This window comes from Acinonyx jubatus, chromosome B1, assembly GCF_027475565.1.
Source record: "Acinonyx jubatus isolate Ajub_Pintada_27869175 chromosome B1, VMU_Ajub_asm_v1.0, whole genome shotgun sequence".
NCBI classification, from domain to species: Eukaryota; Metazoa; Chordata; class Mammalia; order Carnivora; family Felidae; genus Acinonyx; species Acinonyx jubatus.
The window spans coordinates 167934720-167959929 of record NC_069382.1 but is presented as its reverse complement, the minus strand read 5'-3'; the positions used below and the strand labels follow the sequence as shown (position 1 = coordinate 167959929).

The following is a 25210-nucleotide window of genomic DNA, read 5'->3' as shown; positions in this document are numbered from 1 at the left end:
AACTCATGCCTTTATCAGTGTGTGTTTTTTTTTTAATTAAAAAAAATTTTTTTAATGTTTATTTATTTTTGAGAGAGAGAGAGAGAAGAGACAGAGCATGAGTAGGGGAGGGGCAGAGAGAGAGGGAGACAGAATCCGAAGCAGGCTCCAGGCTCTGAGCTGTCAGCACAGAGTACGATGTGGGGCTCGAACTCAAGGATTGTGAGATCACGACCTGGGCTGAAGTCAGACGCTTAACCGACTGTGCCACCCATGCGCCCCTATCAGTATGTTTTTTCCACTTCTGATTTATGGTTTGGGTGGCCACTATTTTTATACTTTTCCCAAAACATTTAGTGGCCACTGAAGGGATAAATGCAGAGTGGCCTTTGGGGAGTCGGGGGCCCAGTCAGCATGTCCTAACTTGTCCAACAACACCAAGACTTACTCAAAAGTGAAAATCCGAAATTGAGATGATCCAGGGCTGGCCAAGGGCCACCCTTGTAGTTCAAATCTGGTTTAGGCAGACCTGGAGCTAACCAGGACCTGGCATGCTAATGGATACTGAAACTGGCATAGTTCCAGCCAAACACAGGGAGCAAAGAGATGGGGAATGTTCAATGACCATATATGGGCAGCCCCCTCTTCAGAACACATTTCAAGTCTCGCTTCACCTAAGCCTACACTTGCTGGGTTCTTAATTTTTTTTTTTTTTTTTTTTTTTTTTTTTGCACCACCAATGTCTTTACTTGTTCAAGAGTGATGTCTTTGTTTGTTTGTTTACTTTTTTAAAGTTTATTTATTTTGAGAGAGACAGAGTGGGGGAAGAATAGAGAGCAAGAGGGAGACAGAGAATCCCAAGCAGGCTCCATGCTGCCAGTGCAGAGCCCAATGCGGGGCTCGGACCCACGAAACCGTGAGATGATGACCTGAGCTGAAAGCAAGAGTTGGACGCTTAACCGACTGAGCCACTTAATGACTACATACATTTGAAGTAGCTTAAACAATATTTGCAAGATGTGCAGCAGTCATAGTGGGATATGAAAAACTCTGATTTCTTTTAATGAAAAGGTCACAGGTACTAATACTAGCATAATGTACTACCCACATTCATTATTGAAGGAAATGCTGCCTTTTGTGTAGAGGTTAGTGAAAACAAAACTTTAATTTTTTCATCCAGAATCACATTGAACGCGACCAATGGACCTCAGGCTAACAATCCCTGAAAAGTTTGAAAACAGACAAAAATCCAACTAACAGAGTTGAAAACCCAGCTGCTGCCTAATAAAACAGTTTCCAGGTGACGGGGATGCTCCTTCTCCTCCAGCCATTTTATTTGCAAATCTCAGTCCTCGTTGCCGGGTGAAATATTATTCTTGTGCATTTTGTCTTCCAGTGATCCGTTGCTGTGGGTTCCAGGTGTGTATTGGTGTTTCTGAGCATTAGAAGGCACACTCAGAGTAGATCCCTTTCTGAAAGAGACATGTCACACAAAGACAATTATTCAGATAACTTACTTCAAAGTCTCCAGAAAATTTTAGGAAAAATAGGATGCTTCTCTTACAGATTAACCCCTTCAATTATCCTGCTTTCGGCTCCTTTAACTGAGGGGAAAACATCTCGGTTAAAAGCTCTTTGTACCCCAGTCAAATACTCTTTTGATGAACCTATAGTTAGAGGTCAACAGATGAGGTTCTAGAAAAGCCTAGCTTTGAGGTGATTAAGATTAGGCAAAAAGGAAAAGTCCTGAGGATTACGATCTGGAGTCATCTTCAATATTCGTTTAAAAACAATTTTTAAATGCTTATTTATTTTTGAGAGAGAGATAGAGAGGGTGTGGGAGAGGGGCAGAGAGAGGGGGAGACAGAGAATCCCAAGCAGGTTCTGCACTATCAGTGCAGAGCTCAATGTGGGGCTAGAACTCATGAACTGTGAGATCATGACCTGAGCCAAAGTCAAGAGTCTGATGCTTAACCGACTGAGCCACCCATGCACCCTGTTGTTCATTTTTAAAAATTTATCCTGTTAGGAGAAATGAAACAAAGTGTGGTCAAGAAAACTGTTATTATTGCCAGAAATAATAGCAGCATTAAGAACAACAACATCAATTAAGTCACTACCTTCATACAATGAAAATACCACCACAAATGTTAGTGAGAGGGACTTTTAAGTCTTAAACTTAGGCAGTCATTTCTTCTTTTTTTTTTTTTTTTGCATCAAAGTAAGTTTAAAAATCTCAATTAATGGATAAGGAAACATAATTTCATACATATTCCTGGTTTAAAAAGAGACACTACAATATACCAGTCAAAAGAAATAGTGATGTAAAAGCATAATGTGTAAATACTTTTATAAATGATCGATACCGTTAGTGCTGCTAGCTAAATGACCTTTATATTTATATGAGTACATAATGCTGCAAAGAATGTGTAAATGATTTTAATAGTTTTCAAGGACACACTGCTTAGGTAGACAAGGAGAGTATTGTGCTTTATTCTAAAGCAAAGCACAAATCCGGAAAGTTAGCTCGTACCCAAAAAAATGCTTTCACGATAATTATCACACGTGCAAAGAAAGCTTTATTTTTTTAAGGTACTGATGTAAACTGGGGCCTTGTTCTTTGAAAATAATATTTTGCCTAACTTGAAAAGTTGAAGAAACTATTAAAAATTGTACTTGATACAAACCTTGACATTTAGACTGGGGCAATCTGAATTCTAGGTATAACTGTCCAGAATCATAAGCAAACAAGTTACCAGATAGCCACAAGGTTCCTGACAAACAAAACCATTGAGAAACTGCTTATTTCATAAGTAATTTTCTAGTTAAGTATAAAACTGTTGATTTCATTTAAATTTGCAGCAAAATATAAACTTTAAAAATTGTATTTTGCCTTTTAGTATTACTCTGTGTACTTGCTTGCCTTCAATTAATTGGAAAACCAATGAATTTCCCTGAAAAAAGTAACAGAACTAAAATTTGGCCTGAAAGCCACAACTCATAAACAAAAATTATCTTAGTTCAATAGATGCAACACAATTCTATTAAAAATCCCATCTGGTTTCTTGGTAGAAATTGATGTTTATCCTAAAATTCATATGTAAACTCAGGGTACCAACAACAGCTAAAACAGTCTTGAAAGAACAATAAATAAAATTGGAGGACTCACATTTCTCAATTTCAAAACTGACTACCAAGCAACAGTATTGAAGATAGTGTGGTACTGGCATAAGATATATGTGTAGATCATTGGCATGGAATGAAAGAATCCAGAAATAAACTCCCATTTCTATGTTCAATTGCGTTTTGATAAGGTTATCTAGACCAGAAAGGACAGTGTTTTAATTTTTTTTTCCAGATTCCTAATATATTGTACAAATTGAGTATCGCATTATGAGTTGTCATTAGCTTCTCCAGGCATGGGAATTTAACAGGTGAGGCACAGTTTAAGATCCATTTCTGTTGCTTTCACAGCTGGTGTTTTTTCGACCTTAACTTGAAGTATAAGAGTTGAAATATTTTTTGATACCAGTGAAATGGAGTTGGGCATCAGTTTCTGGACCTGCCATGATTTCAAACTTGCAAAAGGCAACAATTCCACTGGTTGTGTAGAAAGGACAGTGTTTTTAAACAAATAGTACTGGGAGAACTGGGTGTCCACATTCAAAAGAATGAAACTGGACTCCTACCTCAAAACATATGTAATAATCAACACAAATGGATCAAAGTCCTAAACGTAAGAGCGTAAACTACAAAACTCATAGAAGAAAAAAGAGTAGTAAATATGTGTGACCTTGGGTTAGGTAAATTTCTTAGGTATGACACCAAAAGCACAAGCAACAAAAGAAAAAAGAGATAGACTTCATCAAAAATCTAAATATACATCGTCAAAAGCAAAACATTTAGTGATGCAAAGGACACTACCAAGGGAGTGAAAACACAACACATAGAATAGAAGAAAATATTTTCAAATCATTTATCTGATAAGGGACTTGTATCTGGAATATATAAAGAACTCAATAACAAGAAAAAAATTTTAAATGGGTACAGGATCTGGACATTCTCCAAGTGGATGTTTTTCCAAAGAAGATACACAGATGGCTAATGGCCACATGAAAAGGTGCTCAACATCACTAATCATCAGGGAAATGCAAATTAAAATCACAGTGAGATATCACTTTACACCCACTAGAATGGCTAGACTAAAAATAAACAAAAACAAACAAAACCAGAAAATAAGAAGTGTTGATGAGGATGTAGAGAAATTGGAACCATACACTGCTGGTGGGAATGTAGGATTGGTGCAGCCACCGTGGAAAACAGTCTGGCAGCTCCTGAAAAAGTTAAACGTATAGTTACCATTTGAACCTTCAATTCACTCACTTTTAGGCATACACTCCAGAGAAATGAAAATGTATGTCCACACAAAAACATATATGAATGTTCATGGCAGCATTTTTCATAATAACTTAAAAACAGAAACACCCCAACTATCCACAGACTGATGAATGGACAAAGTGTGATTTATCCATACAATGCAATATTATTTGTCCAGAAAAAGGAATAAAATACTGATGATATATGCTACAGCATGGATGAACCCTGAAGACATCATGCTAGGTGAAAGAAGATAGTCACAAGAGATCACATATCATGGGATTCCATTTATGCGAAATGTCCATAATAGGCAAATCTAAGAGACATAAAGTAGATTTGTGGTTGCTTAAAGCTAGAGGAGATGGAAAGACTGTGGGGGTAATAGGTAAAAAAAAATAGTGTTTTTTAGAGGGAAGTGATGAAAATATTCCAAAGTTGATTATGGTAAAGATTGCACAACTTTGTGAATAAACTAAAAGCCGTGAATTGTATCCTTTAAATGGGTAAATTGTATGGTAGGTGAATTATATGCCAATAAAACCAATACAAAAAAACATTATTCAAATGACCCATTATCTTGATAGCAGACAGATTGTTAGGTTCCTATGAAAAAGATGCAAGGTGCATTCATCCATTTATTCATTCATCCACAGGCATGGAATAGGAAATAGGAGGATGAGCAGGTTGTAGCTAAAATCACTCTGGGACATGTTGAGTTTGAAAAGCCAGTGGAATACAATCCAGCAAGAGAAGCCCAGCAGGAAATCAGAGATATAAATCATTATGTCAGGGGAGAAACTTATGTTGAAGTTATAGATTGGGGGTCATTTGCATATGCTTATAATAGTTAAAATTATGAATATGTAGAAAATGTGTGAGGCAGGAATTTTTTTGGGAATTGTAAAATACATGGAACGTAAAATTTACCGTCTTAACTATTTTTAAATGTACAGTTCAGTGGTGTTAAGTAAATCCACACTGTTGTGCAACCAATCTCCAGATCTTTATCATCTTGTGACACTGAATCTCTATACCCATTAAACCACTACTCCCTATTTCCCCTTCGCCTCAGTTCTTGGAAACCACCATTCTACTTTCTGTTTCTATGAATCTGACTAATGTAGATACGCATATGAGCATTTGTCTTTTTATTACCTATCTATCTATCATCTACTACCTATCTATTTGCTTATTTTTATATTTAATTTTAAGTAGGCTTCACACCCAGTGCAGAGCCCAACGCGGGGCTTGAACTCATGACCCTGAGACCAAGACCTGAGCTGAGATCAAGAGTCAGATGCTCAACTGACTAAGCAACCCAGGCGCCCCATCATATGAGCATTTGTCTTTTTGTGACTGATAACGTTTCACCTGGCAGACTGTCTTCAGGGCTTATCCATACTGCAGCGTCTCAGAGTTTCCTGCCTTAAGCTAAATGATATTGCATTGTATACATACACCACATTTTATTTATCCATTCATCCATTGAGGGACTCTTGGGCTGCTTCCCCTCTTGGCTATCGTGAATAACAAACATCCCTTTTCAATCCTTTTGGTATATATCCTGAAGTGGAATTGCTGGATCATATGGTCATTCCATTTTTAATTTTTTTTTTATTTTTAACGTAGTTTTTTTTTTTATTTAATTTTTTTTTTTAATTTGCATCCAAGTTAGTTCGCATATAGTGCAACAATGATTTCAGGAGTAGACTCCTTAGTGCCCCTTCCCCATTTGGCCCATCCCCCCTCCCTACAACCCCTCCCGTAACCCTCAGTTTGTTCTCTGTATTTGTGAGTCTCTTCTGTTTTGTCCCCCTCCCTGTTTTTATATTATTTGTGTTTCCCTTCCCTTATGTTCATTTGTTTTGTCTCTTAAAGTCCTCATATGAGTGAAGTCATATGATTTTTGTCTTTCTCTGACTAATTTCACTTAGCATAATACCCTCCACTTCCATCATGAAGTTGCAAATGGCAAGATTTCATTCTTTTTGATTGCCGAGTAATACTCCATTGTATATACAAACCACATCTTCTTTATCCATTCACCCAGCGATGGACATTTGGGCTCTTTCCATACTTGGGCTATTGTGGATAGTGTTGCTATAAACATGGGGTGCATGTGTCCCTTCGAAACAGCACACCTCTATCCCTTGGATAAATGCCTAGTAGTGCAATTTCTGGGTCGTAGGGTAGTTCTATTTTTAGTTTTTTGAGGAACCTCCATACTGTTTTCCAGAGTGGCTGCACCAGCTTGCATTCCCATAAAATAAAAAAAATTTTAAATGCAAATTAAAACCATAATGAAATATCACCTCACATTTATTAGGGTGGTTACTATAAAAAAAAAAAAACAAGCATAAAATAACAAGTGTGGGCAAGGATATGGCAAAGTTAGAACCTTGTGCTCTGTTGGTGGAAATGTAAAATGGTATAGCTGCCATGGAAAGCAGCATGCCGGTTTCTTTAAAGGACCCGAAGTGGGCTCTGTGCCGACAGGGTGACAAACCTGATGCGGGGCTTGAACTCACAAACTGCAAGATCAGGACATGAGCCAAAGTTGGATGTTCAATCACCTGAGCCATCCAAGCACCCATTGTTGAGGGATTCTTAATTTAGGGTACGTGGACCACACCTAGTGTGAATGGGCGGGCTTTCAACAGTCATGAAGGCCCTCATACTGAAATTCTATGTGTGGGTGGGTTGTTTTTCCTCAGAGATTCTCTAGCTCTGACCACATTTGTTTCCCACAGAGAAAGTAGCCTCTTTTCTGCCGGATTGTGTAAATAATGCATCTAGGGGAAAAAACCCTAAAGAATAAAAGAATGATTCCAAGTCTTTTGTTTGCTTATCGGTTTATTTATATCTTCTGCCATGCAAAGACCGTCACTGTTACACAGTCAACTGTATCTATCTTTCCTTTTAGAGTTTCAGAGTTTTTCCGCCTTGGTTAGAAAAGGATATCCCCTCAGCCTTTAGAGCATATAGGAACCTAGATTTCTTTGTGTGATATCTTTATTCAGTTACATTTTTACATTTAAGTTTTTAATCTTTCTTGAATTTATTTTATATTAGTGTAAAATGGGGGGGCCTTTAAATTTTCTTTCCTGGGTAAATGACAGCTATTTTAATCTCTCTGTCTGCCAAAACTTATAAGGTGATGTAAATAATATTGGTGCTGGTAGCTATCCTATTTTTTAGGGAAATGATTTTTTTTGATTTGCCACTGCATATTTGCTTGCTCAGTTTTGCTAATCTTAAGGATATTTAAATAGTTTCCTTCTATTCTTATTTTTCTAAGAGATTTTAGCAGGGATGGCTGCTGAATTCCATCAAATAAGTTTTTAGCATTTATTGAAATGCCTATATTTTTCTCTTTTATTGATGCATTTGATTATGTAACAGATTATATAATAATGAACCATTCTTGTATTTCTGAAATAAATCCTGTTTGGTCATAATATATTATCCTTTTGTTACATGGATTTTGTTTGCTAATATTTTATTTTGAATTTTTGCGCTTTTATTCATAAGTGAGATTGTTCTATACTTTCCTTTATGTTGTTATATTTTCCAGGTTTTGGTATTAAAGTTTGCTGTTTTATACAATGAATTAGAAGAATATCATCTGGCATGGTAAATAACCTTGTAATTAACTCTTCTTTGAAAGTCAGATAAACTTAACAGGGAAGCTATCCGTATAGTTTTGGTGGCTTTGGTTTTGTTTTTGACAGAAGATGTTTTTCATCACCTGTTCAATTTCTTTTCTAGTGATTGATCTGTTCACATTTTCTATTTCTTTTGGGGGTCAATTTTACTTGCTTTTTTTTTTAATGAGGAAATTAGTCATTTCCTCTAAATTTTCAAATTGCTGACATAGAATTGCAAGAAGTAATTTTCACCTATCCCTTTAGTCTCTCCTATATGTGGGGATATGACTTACTTCTCACTCCTCATTTTGCCTCTTCTGCTTCTTGCAGTATGTGTGAGGAGGGTGAGGTTTTGATTTCACTGGTCTTTTCAAAGAACTAGATTTTAGATTTAAAAGACTTAGTTCCTTTAATGTAATTTTTTAATAATGGTTAAGTCTGATAAACTTTTGTTATTTTCATTTTTATATATAAATTTTAAATTTTGTAAATTTATTTACATAATTTTATATCCTTACATGATGTTCTTCACCTTGTTTGGTGCTTTCAACTTAATTTCATTTGTCTAGTATTTTTTTTTAATGTTTATTTATTTTTGAGACAGAGAGAGACAGAGTGCAAGTGGGGGAGGGGCAGAGAGAGAGGGAGACACAGAATCTGAAACAGGCTCCAGGCTCCGAGCTGTCAGCACAGAGCCCGACGCGGGGCTCGAACCCACGAACCGTGAGATCATGACCTGAGCCAAAGTCGGACGCTCAACCGACTGAGCCACCCAGGCGCCCCTCATTTGTCTAGCATTAATATCACCAACTCTACTTTATCTTTGTATATCCCTTCTTTTTTTTTTTAATGTTTATTTATTTCTGAGACAGAGAGAGAGCATGAGTGGGGGAGGGGCAGAGAGAGAGGGGGACACAGAATCTGAAGCAGGCTCCAGGCTCTGTGCTGTCAGCACAGAGCCCAACGCGGGGCTCACACTCCCAGACCACGAGATCATGACCTGAGCCAAAGCCAGATGCTCAACCGACTGAGCCACCCAGGCGCCCCTGTATATCCCTTCTTTGATACTCTGTGTAGGCATGGTCCTAGTAATTATCATACAGCTGACTTTTGCTTTCTTAACCAAATCTGGCAGTTTCTCATTTAAAATTTTTGTTTAATGTTTATTTTTGAAAGAGAGAAAGAGAGAAACAGACAGACAGAGCATGAGTGGGGGGAGGGGCAGAGAGAGAGGGAGACACAGAATCCAAAGCAGGCTCCAGAATCTGAGCTGTCAGCACAGAGCCGGACATGGGACTTGAACCCAGGAACCGTGAGATCATGACCTGAGCTGAGATCAAGAGTCAGTCGCTTAACCACTTAACCGACTGAACCACCCAAGTGCCCCAGTTTCTGCTTTTTAATGGATACATTCAAGTCATCACATCCAATGTTCTTATCTTATTCTTTCTTTATTCATTAATTTAATTTAGATTTTGATTCCCTCTGTTTCTTTTTCTCTATTTTTGCTCATTTCAACAACTTAATATACGTTTCCTTTTCTCCTTTGTTAATTTGGAGTCTCTTCTGTATTTTTTTCCTATTCCACTAATGGTTCCTTCCCTTTTCCTCCCCTCTGTATCAGAATATGTCTTTAGTATTATTTGTAAATAAGCCACCCCCCGAGATGCAGTATATCCCCACCATGATGTTCTAATCTAGCCTTCCCTGCCCCACCCCACCCCCACCTCCCCTAGCTAAGATCTTTAGAACATTCTTAGTCACTTTCTTCCACTGTTCTCCCCGTCCCTCTGAGTATCTGGTACTCCTCCTCCTCCTTCACAGGCTTCACCAGCTAGAAGACCTTTTGCCTTCTGGCCTCATTTTTAAAAATCTTCTATATAAAGCAACTAATGAGGTCATCCTTACCTATTTCATGGAATGGTTGGAGGCTAAACTGGGAAATCTGTGAAAGCACTTTGGAGACTGTGAAATGGTGTACAAACACCAGGGAGAGAGGATTTGTAAAGAGGAACTGGCCTGTCTTGATCTCAATGGACAACTGGAGACAAGGTGGGATTATAGTCTTCATGCTTCTGTGGCTTTCGTACCATGAAGAAACGGTGCTCCAGCTCTCTTATTGGGCACAAATTCCCCACTACTGGAGATTGACTTCTCTCAGCTAAGGCATTTTATTAAAGGGCACATGCATTTAATGGATGCGTCTTAAAGGATGATATCCTAAGCTATCAGAATCTATTAACATCTGAGAAAGCAGACTACTTTGCGGGAAAGGAACTCTGAGCAGAAGGGTTCTGATAGGATAGGCCAGTTTTGAAGCCTGGAAACTGCCTGCAAATGGCTCCAAAGAAGGTATCTGCAAGGAGGAACTCCAGACAGAAGACTCAGGGATCAGGCAGTACCTAAAAGAAGAGAAGGTAGGAGATGAAGTGGCACATTTTGACTTTTTGGCAGGGTTGTCTCCTACCTGCACTGGCTGAGAAGTTTGTGGTGTTACATCGACTCATGCCTGGACAGACACTGTATCAGCACTGACATACAGGAATATGAGAGCCACGTGTATAATAGTAAAAGGTTCTAGTAGCCACACTTTTAAAAGTAAACACAAATGTGATATTAATCTTAATAATGTATTTTATTTAACCTAATGTATTTATAGTATTTTTATTTCCACATGCCATCAATATGAAATTATTACTGAGATATTTTACATCCTGTTTTCCTACTAGGTCTTCCAAATCCAATGTGTATTTTATACTTTATACGTATCTTAATTTAGACTGGCCACAGTTCAAGTGCTCAATAGCCGCACATGGCCGGTGGCTGTCTGATTGGACAGGAATGCTCTGTGGTGACGTTGGTGAATTCAGCACAGTCCCGGCCTTGGTGGAAGTCACCAGTCAGATATAGCATTCTTTTTTAATGACTCCTGGTGTGGTCTCCCAGTTCTTGTTACCAGAGCCTGACAGATGAGTCCTCAATTAGGGCTGGCATCCTAACAGATGGTAAACCCCAGGAGAAGGTCAGTTTTATGAGGGTAGGGCTTTGTTCTATTTTACTCACTGCTATATCCCAACACCTCCAGTAGTACCTGGAACATAATCGGCATTCAATATACATTTATTCAATGGATTATATTAGTTTGTCTTCCTAGCTGTAAAGCTAGCATATACATCTCATTTCTAAAATTGTTTTTTAATGTTTATGTATTTTTGAGAGAGAGAGACAGAGTGTGAGCAGGGGAGGGGCAGAAAAGGAGGCACCCAGAATCTGAAGCAGGTTCCAGGCTCTGAGCTGTTGGCACAGTGCCCAATGTGGGGCTCGAACTTACGAGCCATGAGATCACAACCTGAGCTGAAGCCGAACGCTTAACCAACTGAGTCACCCAGGTGTCCCAACACAGCTCATTTCTAATAATTATGTGTGTGAATAACTTTATTTATTTTTAAGAAACTTATCAAACTATATACTTTATTATTTTATTTATTTATTTTTTAAAGTAAGTTCTACCCTCAATGTGGGGCTCGAACTCATGACCCCTAAGATCAAGAGTCACATGCTCTACTGACTGAACCAGCCAGGAGCCTCTTTCTGAGAATAATTTTAAATTAAGCCCAAACATTATAGAGAGAATATTTTTACAACTTATGAACTAAAAGAAAATCCTAAATCAGTTTTAAAATTAAAAGGAGCCAATCACTCCATTTGTCACACTCTTAGTGTTACTACTGAATATGCATTTTAACCTTTAAAGATTTTCTAGTGGGCATTACACTATAACAAAAAGAGGAAATCAACCCATGATCGTATTTATTATAATGCCTATAACCCCATTTTTTGCTAAATATGTTATTATACTATTATATAATAAATCTAAGTATTTTGCAAAGTTGTATAATTGCTGCCTGTTCCATAATTCCCTGAAGAAGGACAGATCTGATGAGTGGGTGTATTCATAACAATTGGTCACAACATTTCAGAGTGAAGTCATTGCCTTTTGGAGTTGTTGTTTTTTTTTTAAGGCCCTAATAGAACTTTAATAATTAAGATCATTTTCATAATTATTATAATAACTATTCTTTGTTGAATGCTTATTATATTATAAGAATGATGTGAAGGGTTTCATGTACATTATTTCACTAAAACCTTAAAATAATGCTAATAGTCACTTGCTTAAAGTGATCCAGCTAATACATGATATAGTCAGGATAAAACCCTGGTCTGCCTGGCTCCTGAGTCTGGAATTTTGTCCATTCCGTTAGTCCACCCTCCCCAGTTTTGTAGCGAGAATACTTAAGCCCTGACAAAATTCTGTGATTTATCCCAGATTATATGGCTCAAAAGTGGCAAAGTCAGAATTAAAATCCACATCTCCTGTTCTCAGGGCCAGATCCTCTCCTCTATACAATACAGTCTGTCCATAAGCAAAGCTTGAGGCATGTAATTTATTCAAAACATATCTTTTAAATCATTGAAATAAAAATTTGATCTTCACTTGGAGAAAAACAGTGATTACTGATTTTTAATCTATTTTGCCATTAACAGCAAAGTAGTATGTTTAACAGCTAGGGTGGGGATTGGGAAAGCAGGATCAGGGCACTAAGTAGGGCACATAATCTTTGATTTTGGTCCCAAACTAAACGAATAAAATGAACCATTATCTGTGAAAGTGGTCAGTGATTAAATGTTACTAGCAGACGAACTCCACAGAAGGCCACAGAAAACCTTGGTGGAAGCTAAGAAGCATGAAATATGATTGAAAAGGGAGAAAGCTCTCCTGGGTTCACAGACTGGAAACAATCTCTCCAGATTCCTCTCGAGGGCTCTTCCCACACCTTCTACCTACATCTTTGAATCTCCACCACCTGGATGGCTAGGGGCCAGTTAGGGGCCAGCTGGGGGAATGTCCCAGCCCTGGGTGTTTTCAGGGCTGACCCGAGAACGGTCAGCTCTGGAAAGCAGCAGGTGCCTTGTCAATCTCTATAAACCCCAGGAGAACTTAGAACAATGGCCTTCTCAGTCCTGGCAGTCCTGGCTGCTCTCCTCAAGGCCACCTCCCTTCCATTTAATTCTCTTTTTATTGAAGCCAGTTGAATGCTGTCTTATCCGCATTAAGGGGGCTAGGGCTGCTCCCGGCTACAATTAGATTTTTATGCCACCTGGGCATAGAAGCTCACTTCATTTCCAATGTCCCACCATTCCGGTAGAGTTTTTACTTTGAAGTTCACAATTAATTTGGGGCCAGCAAACTATTAGATGAAAGGGAAACTACACTGGTACATAACAGTAAAATACTAGCTGGGTTACAAGGCCAGTGCAAGAGACACGGGGACTAATCAGCTGTGGGAGGTATGTCCCCAAGCATCTCAGCTCAAACAACTGAAATTGTTCCTATAACTCCCCTTGCTGGCCAAAACAAAGAGTGACACAGGAAAAAAAAAAAAAAAATCTGCACACTTCCTGCTCTCCCTGATACCTCCTCTCTCTCTCACTGCATATCTGAATACCTCAAGGTTAGAAAAAAAAAAAGGTAAGAAAAAAAAGGTAAGCGTGAAGGGACTAAAATCGATAGCTTTATTTGCCATGTTTTTGATGGATCAGCTATTCAAGCGGGAAATGCACTTTCCCGCTCTGATGAAGAAGAAAGTATCCTCCCCAGTAGAACAGAAGTTACGTAGGCAAGGTTTACATCCATAGCACCAGGGAGTCTAGCTATTTCAAAGCCATGACATCCAGCTCATCTCACACATACTGTGTGAAAATGAATTGTATTTGTTGAATCTGGCACTAATTGTGATGAATTGCAAACACAAGAGTACCATCAATTCAATTATCTTACTGAAACGACATTTTTAATTCAGAAAGAAAATTCCTGCAACATATACGTGTTAAGAAATGAAATACTGGCACTGTACTCAATTTACTTAATCTTAGGGAAAGGTGACATGGGGAAGACAGTCCACCGACTACACAGATTTCTGACAGTTCTATTGTTTAGAGGCTTTGGAAGGTATAAGCAGGTTTCAGCTATAAAAGCTCATTGTCTTTTGAAATTAAAGTGATAGTTCCTGTGCCCTAAAGTCTTTTCTTATAACAGCAGATTTGTCTTCTTGCTGTTCCGCCATCAGTAACAATCCCATCTCTAGGTGAGCTTCTAATGGTATCCATAAACAAATTCTGTATAATCCAGAAAGAGTCTTCTTCTTGGTGGGAAACTACTCCAGAAATTACGTGTATTTGAAGGCCATTTTGAGATTTTACATTAACTCTCTGAAGTTACCCCTCTGTTATTTAGTACTGCTTTTTTCATGTTTATTTTTGAGAGACAGAGCGCAAGTTGGGGAGGGGCAGAGACAGAGGGAGACACAATCCAAAGCAGACGCCAGGCTCTGAGCTGTCAGCACAGAGCCCGATGTGGGACTCGAACCCATGAACCTGGAGATCATGACCTGAGCCGAAGTTGGACGCTTCATCAACTGAGCCACCCTGGCACACTGCGTTATTTAGTACTTCTATGTTCTAATAATTTGCAAAATGATGTTTTAATGGCAATTATATTCGCTATTGATGAACTACAGTTCATCAATGATATTCATTGGTGATGGTTCATCAGTTAGCTAATGTTAAGCAAAAGATTTTCAAATATCAGATCATTCCCACTAAAATGTTAAAAAACTGTCTATTCCTGCTTCATCTCATTTATGCCGTGTGTTTAACAATGATGCTAAATTCTTCTGATGACACTGGGCATCGAATCTTTAACATAGGATGTCTAAAACAAGGACAACAATATAGTCTTTGATGGTCAGACCAAACTGGAGCATTGAATAAGACTGAGGGGCTTGGATCTCGATGATGCATTCCAAAAGTGGCATTGCCAAATGGAAGAGCTTACTTGCAAAAATGAGACCAGGACAGTAAGGGCACTCGGAGCACATAATACCAGGAAAATATGACTCCTTCACCTTGTCCTTACCCACCACCTTCTCCTATCTTCACCTCTTTCCCTTTACAGTTTGAGGTGCCGTGGCCCATTACTGCAGCTACTTTCTTGCAAACAGCTTCATTATCCTTGCTCCATTTACTTCTTCCATCACAACTGCCAGGCAAGAGAATGGCTCTGAATCAAACCACCTATCTACTTCTCTGCTGAGATCCCCAGGCTACTGAGCTCATGGGAGAAATCATACAACTGCATGCATCACATTGATTCTACCATAGACCAGTAGTCTCCAACCTCAGCACAGCCTGGTAATCATTCAGCATTTCTCTAAGTGGTTCTTTCTGCCATGCTCCACAGAATTCAACCTCTCTTCATTTTCCCTGAACCTCTGACACCGGCATTCAATCTTCCCTTCTACCCAAAAGACAGAACAGTGCTATTGGGTTAGGTACTCCTTCACTTTTATACCCTGGCCAGTGGTATACTAGTAAATGACCAATAACTGACTCTTTGGGGGTTTGGGGTGTGAGGAAGTTCTGATTTATAGTGTTTATCAGTTTCCATGGTGTAAATATTCCCACAGTGGCTGAATTCAAGCTTTTGATGTATACTAGCCAGCTCTCAAAATTTCTGAAAATTTAACTATTGGCTTCCATGAGCTAGTAGAAGCTGGGTCCTGCACACACTGCATGATGCCCAGAAATTTAAATAGGTACAGAACATCTCCTTCTTCACCCTCTGTTATAGGAGATGTCTCTCCTATTCTCCAATCTAAAGTGAAAGACTCCCTCCTGCCTTCTATAAGTATCTTTTTCTATCTATTAAAATCCTTCTCTTGGGGCTCCTGGGTGGCTCAGTTGGTTGAGCTCCAACTTTAGATCAGGTCATGATCTCATAGTTCATGGGTTCAAGCCCTGCATCGGGTTCTGTACTGACAGCTCGAAGCCTGCAGCCTGCTTCAGATTCTGTGTCTCCCTCTCTCTCCGCCCCTCCCCGCTCATGCTCTGTCTCTCTCTGTCAAAAATAAACATTTAAAAAAATTTTTTTAATCCCTCTCTTGTGCACTTTCAACTTCCCCCTCTTTATTGGCTAATTTCTTTTTTATCTTTTTGTCATTCAATTACCTAACTCTCTCCCATGCTTTTCATTTAAGGAAACTTCATTTGATTCCACATTTCTGTCCAGCGATGTTGCAGACCCACTTCTCCAAAGAATTGTTTCCATTGTCTTCTCTTCAGATCACTCATCTACTTACTGGAATCTGGGTTTCCACTGAAATCTCGAAGTTCCTTGTTATTACTAGATTCAATAGAGAATTCTCAATCCTTCTTCTACTGACTTCTCTTTCAGCATCTGACACATTTGACCACTTCTTCCTCTCCTTGGCTTCTGGGACACAATGGTTCTCTGATTCTACTCCTTCCTCTTGGCTTCGGTCTCCTATGCAGGCTCCTCCCTTTTGTCCTTTTCTTACTTGTTGGTGCTCCTCATTATTTTATTCTGAGATCCCTCTCTTCTCATTCTACTTGCCCAGGACTTCATCTCCTCCCAGGCCTTCAATTACCATCCCTAAATTAATGATGACTCACTGATCCATGGCTCCAGGACATTCCTTCTCCTGAACTTTAGACATGTACTACCCACTGCCTGCTAGACATATTCTTTTGGATATCTCCAGAGGCACCTCAAGTTTAACATTTCTAACACGGAAATCTCCCCAGATCTCCTCCCCTTCTGTGCTCTCAGCCCAGTGAATGACTGTAAGAATCCCTCTAATATCTCATAGCCAGCAATCACAAAGTCCTGATGATTCCACTTCCAAAGTATCTCTTCCATCTCTCTACCTCTTATCATCCACAGGGCTACCAGCCTGGTTCAGTCACATTATCTCTCCAAACTAGTCTCCTTGCCTCCAGGCTTGCCTCATCCTAATCATTCTCCATTCTGCAGTGATCTCTTAAAAACAAATCTGATCGTGTCACTTGCTTCCCTAATCACTTCTGTTGCTTCTCCACTGTTTCTAGGACAGAGACCAAACTCTAATATGACTTATGAGTCTCTGTGTGGTCTGACCCCCGTTTCCAAGCCTCTCCTTGCCTCCTACCTTGTTCCCATTGATCTAAATATTTTTCAGTTCCTAAACATGTTATGAGCTGTTTCATCTCTGGGCCTTTGAATATATGGTTTACTTTGCTGGGAATACCATAATTTACTTCCTGCTGCTTCCCATCCCTCTACCTCTGACTCTTACTCATTGTTAGAAGTTGTTCCCTACATGAGTGCCACTGACCCAGTTCTCTTCACTTTTGCAACCATTGCATTTAACCGTTGCATTTAACCATTGCATTTAACACAATGATTGTTTTGTTGCCTTGTCTCCTTCATAGGTAAATAATCTCCATGAGGACAGGAACTATGTCTATGCTCTTCACCACTGTATTCCCACTGATTTTAATCAAGAAAACGCATGTCCTTAACATTACTCCACATCTCCCCCACCCCCAGCCCCTGGCAACCACTAATCTACTTTCTGTCTCTCAGGAATTCACCCCCCTAGGTAAGTTTGTGGTAAGAAATATTTAGCCTGGACCTATATAAGAATATTAAGTTAGTGATTCATGGCAAATTCATGGCACCCTCTTGTGCCTTATTTTTCGTAACTTTGAAAGGATGCCTACTTATTCAAGAACAAAGTCCATAAGATGGTGTGCAGTGTTTAATAAACCACCTATATATCACTTGATTTCCTGTGCAATTTTGTATTGCTCCACTTCCTATCTCTTGTTTTGGTTAATTCATAGAATTTTCAATTTCATGAGTGTTGGCTTCTGTTGCTAGAAGCAAAGCTTCTCATTATGCTTTGAAGAATCTCCCATTCTGCCAAGCTGGCTCCTTGGGTCCCTGCCTTCTGCTTAATTCCTCCGTGTGCTCTAAAATAGGAGTTTCATCCATTCTGATCTCAAGGAATTTGGATCCGTGCAAGTTAACATTTTGAAACTTGTCTTACATACAAAGTTGTATTGCTCTCATTCAAAACCTATCTTTTGGGGTGCTTGGGTGGTTCAGTCGGTTGAGCATCTGACTCTAGATTTCAGCTCAGGTCATGATCTCACTGTTCCTGGGATCCAGTCCTGCACCTGCTTGGGATTCTCTCTCTCCCTTTCTCTCCACCCTTCCTCTCATTTGCTTGTGAGTGCACACGAGTTCTCTCTCTCTCTCTCTCTCTCTCTCTCTCTCTCAAAATAAGTAAACATTTTTTAAAACCTATCTTTTAATTAAGACATTTTTAGGTTTTTAGTTTTTGTTTTCAGAAACAGGTAATTAAAAATAATAAAAAATAATAGATATTATTTTAAGGGAGAGATACATCTACCATCTCCAAGAACTTCATGGCTGCTTTATGAATTGTAAATGGAGAGAAAGGCTAATGAATCCAACTATTTCCCAAGGATGATATTTAACATTAATTGAGACTATGAGGTACCAGGGACAATGCTAAAATTTTTTTTTTCCATCACTTCATTTAAACTCAGGGCAACCCAACAAAGTAGGAATATTGCTACCGTCCTTTTACAGGTAAAGGAAACAGATTAAATGACTCACCCAACGTCAGACAGCTAGTAACTAAAGATGAGGACCTTGGTGGTTCTCTGAACTATAGAATCCAAAATCCAATACTGTTCTTCCTGGGAGAAAAAATTAATTGTAAAGTTAAATGGTAGTTTAATCTCATACTGTTTATCCTGAAAAATAGCATTAACTTCTGATTTTAAATGTTTACAGCATCGAATTTGAATATATTCTTGATAATAGAAAAATATAAATATCTATGTATGTTTTGTTTTGTTTTTATTTGAGAGAGAGAAAGCACAGCAAGGGAGAGGGGCAGAGAGAGAGAGAGAATCTTAAGCCGGCTCCGCTCTCAGCCCAGAGCCTGACACGGGGTTCCATCCCACGACTCTGGGATCACAGTCTGAGTTGAAATCAAAAGTGGGATGCTCAACCGACTGAGCCACCTAGGTGCCCCTAAATATGTCTGTATGTTTAAACATGGGCTGTTTGAGAAACGCTTGTGCTTCCTAACCACCAATTTCATTGCTTCTCCATTTGGAGTGTTCACACGATATCACAGGATAGGACTGAACCTGGGAGGTAGAACAGTGAAAAAGACCAGCTCTTAAGATGACTAAAATCCCTCTTATTTCCTTCCCATACATAACACTAGATGCATATAGCTAAATTGTGTCTTATTTTCCTTTTTGTAATAATTTCAATGATCACAATTTGAATGCTTGGCCCATAGTAGGCACTCACTAATTATCTACTGAATGAATTGATTTGCCCTTTTTTGGAACTCTATGGCATTTACTTCCTAAAGTCAGGACCTGCAAAAAGAGAAGCTTAACACCGAAGAATACTAAGAGACATTCAGCATTGTAATTTTAGGAGTTTGTACATTCCACTCAGTCTTAAATATATGCCACATTTGCTCTCTAACTGCTTTAGCTATGTTAGTCTTGTTTCCTTAACCACATTTTAAGCAAGGACTGTTATTCAATTCTTATCTGAGCCTCGTGGAGCCTAGCACAGTGCTGGTCTTAGATAGTCTATCAAAATGCACATCACATTCTCTTACAAATAGTAATGGCTTAACAAATATGGTTATGAAAATTATTTTCAAGGGACGCCTGGGTGGCTCAGCTGGTTGAGTGTGTGACTGTTGGTTTTGGCTCAGGTCATGATCTCACAGCTCTGTGGGTTTGAGCCCCATGTCTGGCTCTGCCCTGGCAGTGTGGAGCCTGCTTGGGATTCTCTCTCTCTTTCCCCCCCCCCCCCCAACTTGTGCTGTCGCTCTCTCTCTCTCTCTCTCTCTCTCAAAATAAATAAATTTAAAAAATTTATTTTCAAGTTGACAAATTTTGTTGGAACCAACAGCCTCTTTCCTTCTAATTTTCATAAATTGCAACTTCATTTTTCCCCCAGGTTAACATAAGTATAGCAAACAAATTATAATTTTGTAATTTATAAATTTTATAATTTATAAAATTTTAAGCCAAGTAAATATACAAAGTGTAATAGCATTATAAAGAATTTCTCTGCTGTCATCTATATGTTTATAAACCAGGCAAAATTAATTTGATTGCATGGTCTAAATGGGTTTGATCTTAGCCATATACTAGCATTTTTTTTTCCATACAACTTTTGATTGAAATATAATTCAAATGCTTAAAATTCAACTTTTTAAAAGTATACAACTCAGTGGTTTTAGTTATTCACAAAGTTGTCAACCCATCACCACTATCTAATTCTAGAACATTTTCATCACCCCAGAAAGAAATCCCATATCCACTAGCTGTCATTCCTCCTTCCCCCCAGCCCTTGGCAACCACTAATCTACTTTTTTTCTCTGTGGATTTGCCTATTTTGGACATTTTGTTTAAATGGAATTATACAATACGTGGCCTTTCTTTTTTTTTTTTTTTAAGTTTTATTCATTTAAGTAATCTCTATACCCAAAATGCGGCTCGAACTCATGACCCCGAGATTACGAGTCACATGTTCTTCTGACTGAGCCAGCCATGCTCCCCCTATCGTGTCTGATTTCTTTTACTGGAGTGATGCGTTTAAGGTTCATTATGTTGTATTATGTATCAGGTCTCCATTCTTTTTTGTGATCAAATAATATTCCATTGTACAGATAAACTACATTTTGCTTACCTAGTCATCAGCTGACGGACATTTGGATTGTTTCCACCTTTTTAGTGTTGCTATGGACATTCATATACAAGTTTTTGTTTGAACACCTTTTTTTCAGTTCTCTTGGGGTATATATACCTACAAAAGGAATTGCTGAGTAAAATGGTAATATTATGTTTAAGTTTTTGAGGAACTACTAATCTGTTTTCCAAAGCAACTGCACCATTTTACATTCCCACCAGCAGTGTTTAAGGATTCCAATTTCTCTATATCCTCCCTAACACTTATTATTTTCTTTCTTTTTCTTTTTTCTTCTAATCACCCTAGTAGTGTGAAGTACTTTCTCATTATGGTTTTGATTTGCATTTCCCTATTGACTACTGATGTTGAGCATCTTTTCATGTGCTCTTTGGCCATTTGTATATTTTCTTTGGAGAAATGTCTGCAGATCCTTTGTCTATTTTTTAATTGGGTTATTTGTCTTTATTTTTGAGTTGTAAGAATTCTTTATAAATTCTGTATACAAGTCTCATATGAGACATATAATTGTAAATATTTTATGCTGTTCTATGGGTTGTCTTCATTTTCTTGATAGTGACCTTTTACAACACTAAAGTATTTACTCTTGATGTTGTATGTTTAAATTTTTGGTGAACTCCAATTTATCTAATTTTTTGCTATCTATTTTAGTTGCTTATGCTTTTGGTCTCATACCTAAGAAATCATTACCAAATACAAGGCCACAAATACTCCTGTGTTTTCTTCTATGAGTTTCATTGTTTTAGTTCTTACATTTAGGTTTTGATTCATTTTGTGTTAATTTTTTTTTAAGAATTGCATTTTATTGAAATTTTTTAAAATTTATTTTTGAGAGAGAGAGAGAGAGCATGAGAGACAGACAGCACATGAGTAGGGGAGTAGCAAAGACAGAGGGAGTCACAGAATCCGAAGCAGGCTCAGGCTCTGAGATGTCAGCACAGAGCCCCACACAGGGCTCAAACCCATGAACCATGGGATCATGACCTGAGCCGACATCGGACACTTGACCAACTGAGCCACCCAGGTGCCCCTGGGTTAATTTTTGTATGTGGAACATGCATTAACATGTGTGATCATATGCACTATCTATTGAAGTTCGTACAGAAGTAGTTCAGAGGATTACGGATATAAGTAGTGGGAAGTGACAGTTTTCAAGTAATCAGAACTCACAGCAAATATATTTAATCTTTAAAAAAATTAATCTGAAATTTTCCTGTCTTGAGGGTAATAAGTAAAAATATAATAACAAAACTTTCTTTGTATATTACATTAAACTCAGTAGCTTTTTCATAGCATTTGCTTAATCTTTATCAACAGATATTCCTTCTGTAATATTTCTGGCAGGTAAGAGAAATTTTGATACATTCATCATACAATATCTTCTATTTTCAGAAACATAGCTAAATTTAAGTTGTTCTGTTCAAATGAAGTGGAAAGAAAGAATGAGCAAGATTAGAACTACTTCCCTATTCAGAAGCAGAGTAATGTCAGGTATCTATTCATCAGACCTCCTGAATACCTTTCCTGAACAGACATTTCAATTTGAAAGAATTTTAACAACAGTCTCAACTGCATGCCCAGAGAAATGGAACAGACAGCAGGAGTTTTCAAAAAAAGAACAAAGAGACAAAAATCAAGCAGGTTTGCCAACAGTAGGTCCCTTTGTTTGAAACAACATGAGGACTTTGTAGCAATTCCATTTTAGAAGTTTTCTATAAACCAGAGTTTGAAATTCATCTTGGGGATGAGGGCACTGTTAAATTACTGGGGTCAAATGTATCACAGTTACGTTAACATTGCTTATTTTCCAGAATCATAATTTATAGTAATTCTCCATTAAATTCAGGTTTCTGAGAAAACAAAATTGAAATGATTTTACAAAGTACATTCTCCTAAAGGAGAGATTGATTGCCTGATTGATTCATTGGTTGATTACTGCCCCCAAGGAGAGTTTGTTTTGAAAAATTAATTAAAAACTAGAGTTAGAGAGGTTTTCCCTAGAGATTGAAATGGAAGTTATTTTTAGTTTTTTAATAAAATTAGGAAGATTGGCTGTGGGACATTGGTGGCTCCTGAAATTTAATTCACTTCATGTTGTCAAATGCCCTTTCAGTAATTGTACCTTTCATCCTCAAAAGAAAATCTCTTTCAGCAACTACAGGTGAGAACGTTTTGATATGGCACATATACAAAATCATATGTGGCGCTGAGATTGTTCTTTGGGGACAGTGGTGCCCAATCTTTTCTCACTCTCATTCTAGTTGAAATTTAAAATGCTTTGTTATCAGAAGGTTTTTCCATTTAAGATTGGCAGCAATTTGACAAGACTACAGACGCAAGCGTGCCTTTGCTGGGGAACGATCGCTGTGCGTTTTCTTGCATCGTGACAGTTGGTGAGTGTGCCTTTCCTTGTATTCTCTGAAATGATTTTCGGTGACACTGGCTTGTTTTTGACCTGAAGACGTACCATGGTCTTGCTTTTCAAACTGGGGTTCCAATGTAAGCTTTGTGACGGCAGAAACTGCCTTGTCGCTGCTATGGCCCCAATGTCTAGAATACTGTCTGGCATGGTGCTCGAGAAATAGTTATTGAATAAAAGAGAAGAGGAAGAAGGAGGAGGGAGGGAAAGAGACGCAGAGACAAAGAAGAAGGGAGGAAGAAGAGAAAAGAGAAAAGAAAAAAAGAAGCAGAAGTAAAAGAACTGGTAGCGGAAGGGGAAGGAATTGATAGCACATCACAAGGAATATGTGGGTGTGAGGTGGGGAGGAGGGAGGCAAAGCTCGAGGAAAAACATAGGGAAGATCAATTTTACCCAAGGAAGTGAGATGGGGAAGAGAAGGTTACATCAAAATAAATAAAGAGGCACCTGGGTGGCTCAGTCGGTTAAGCATCAGACTCTTGGTTTCTGCTCGGGTCATGATCCCGCGGTTCGTGAGTTCAAGCCCCACGTCAGGCTCTGTGCGACAGCATGGGGACTGCTTGGAGTCCTCTCTCTCCCCCTCTCTCTGCCCTTCTCTTGCTCGCTCACATGTGCGCTCTCTCTCTAAAAATAAGCAAAATAAACTTAAAAAGAATTTAAAATAAATACAGATATGTGGAGGAAGATGCAAAATTTGCATTAGGCAATAAATTGTATTCCCTGCTTCCACAGACTCATAGACTCTCAGTCTCATAGACTCACAGACTCACAGAATCTCAAGTTGGGAAGGCATCGAAGAAGTCATTTTGTCACATCAGCCATATCTGATCCCTCAATCCAAGATTGGTGAACTTTTTCTGAAGAAAGTAAGATATTTTAGGTTTTGAAGGGCATAGTCTCTATCACAACTGCTTCATTATGCCGTTGTAGCATGAAAAGACCATACACATACACAGTATGTTAGGAAAAAAAAATGTGTACAGCTTTGTGTCAACAAAAAACAGGTGGCGGGACAGATTTGGCCTGTGGGCTATATAGTTTGTCGACCATACCTGCATATTTTCTATAATATTCTGACAATGCTTATCACCTCTGTCTGCATCTGCAGTGACAGGGAACACACTTCTTTTCAAGGAAAACTGTTCCATTTTTGTATGACTGTGGTTATAGAAAGGCATTCTTTATATTGAGTAAAAATATGCTTTTGGTGTTATTATGGACCGAATGTTTGTGTCTCCCTAAAATTTGTACATTGGAATTTAATCTCCAGTGTGATGGTATTTGGAGGAAAGACCTTTGGGAGATAAGGAGGTCATGAGAATGGGGTCCTCATGAATGGAATTAGTGCCTGTGTAAGAGGACAGAGGGCCAGCTTACTTTTACACAACAAGAAATCAGTAGTCTGCAACCCAGATGATGGCTTTCACCAGAACCTAACCATGCTGGCACTGTGATCTGGGATTTCCAGTCTCCAGACTGTGAGAAAGAAATTTCTGAGCCACCCAGTCCGTGGTACTTTGTTACAGCAACCTGAACTAAGCCAAGTACTATCTTCGTGTTTATTTGTTTGTCATTGTTGTTTAAGATACTCTAACCTAATGATTTAGTACATGATACCTTTTTTTTTTTTTTAAGATAGCTTCTGCTTCTAGTTAACACGGAGTAACAAGAATGTGATTTACTCACCTGTCTGAAACAACTAAAAACACTGAACAAAATGTAGGAAACAAGATTCAAGGAAACAAGCATTCAAGATACTGACAGTAGGCAACAAAGGACAGGGATCTCTGCCGGATAGGAAACAAATGAGGGAAGACTATAGCTGCCTCCAGCTTATTGCCTAGAGTGAATTTCCAGGACTCAGCTAACTGGGAGCCCGAGGGGAGCCCAGCCATCTCTCTGAGTTGAGGAGATGGGGGTGCAAGTTTGAGGGAGCCAAGGCCAGTAGCACTAGCACAGCAAAGCACAGGATCAGAGAGCGTGGCCCAGAGGGACAACTCTGGAGATGAGCAGAGGGCCCCTTTAGTATTCAGCTGAGTGCTGCTCAGTGAATGTGTTGTGAGGAAATTACCCAAGGTCAGGGAAAGAACCACCTGAAGAGATTACAGG

The 25210-nt window shown here is 38.7% G+C and overlaps 1 long non-coding RNA gene across 3 annotated transcripts in view; it reads right to left on the bottom strand.

Moving 5' to 3' along the window:
- Positions 1-1158: 1158 nt before the first annotated feature.
- The window catches only part of LOC113602689 (uncharacterized), a 33807-nt gene continuing 9755 nt past the window's right edge, over positions 1159-25210 (bottom strand). The window contains exons 3-7 of one of the 3 annotated variants that reach the window (XR_008296348.1): positions 23872-23958; positions 23549-23725; positions 18550-18632; positions 9912-10405; positions 1159-1451 (exon numbers count right to left, since the gene is read on the bottom strand). This is a non-coding gene — a long non-coding RNA (uncharacterized LOC113602689). The remainder of the gene's footprint in view (positions 1452-9911; positions 10406-18549; positions 18633-23548; positions 23726-23871; positions 23959-25210) is intronic. The other 2 variants (XR_008296347.1, XR_003424228.2) reach the window with 2 other exon arrangements.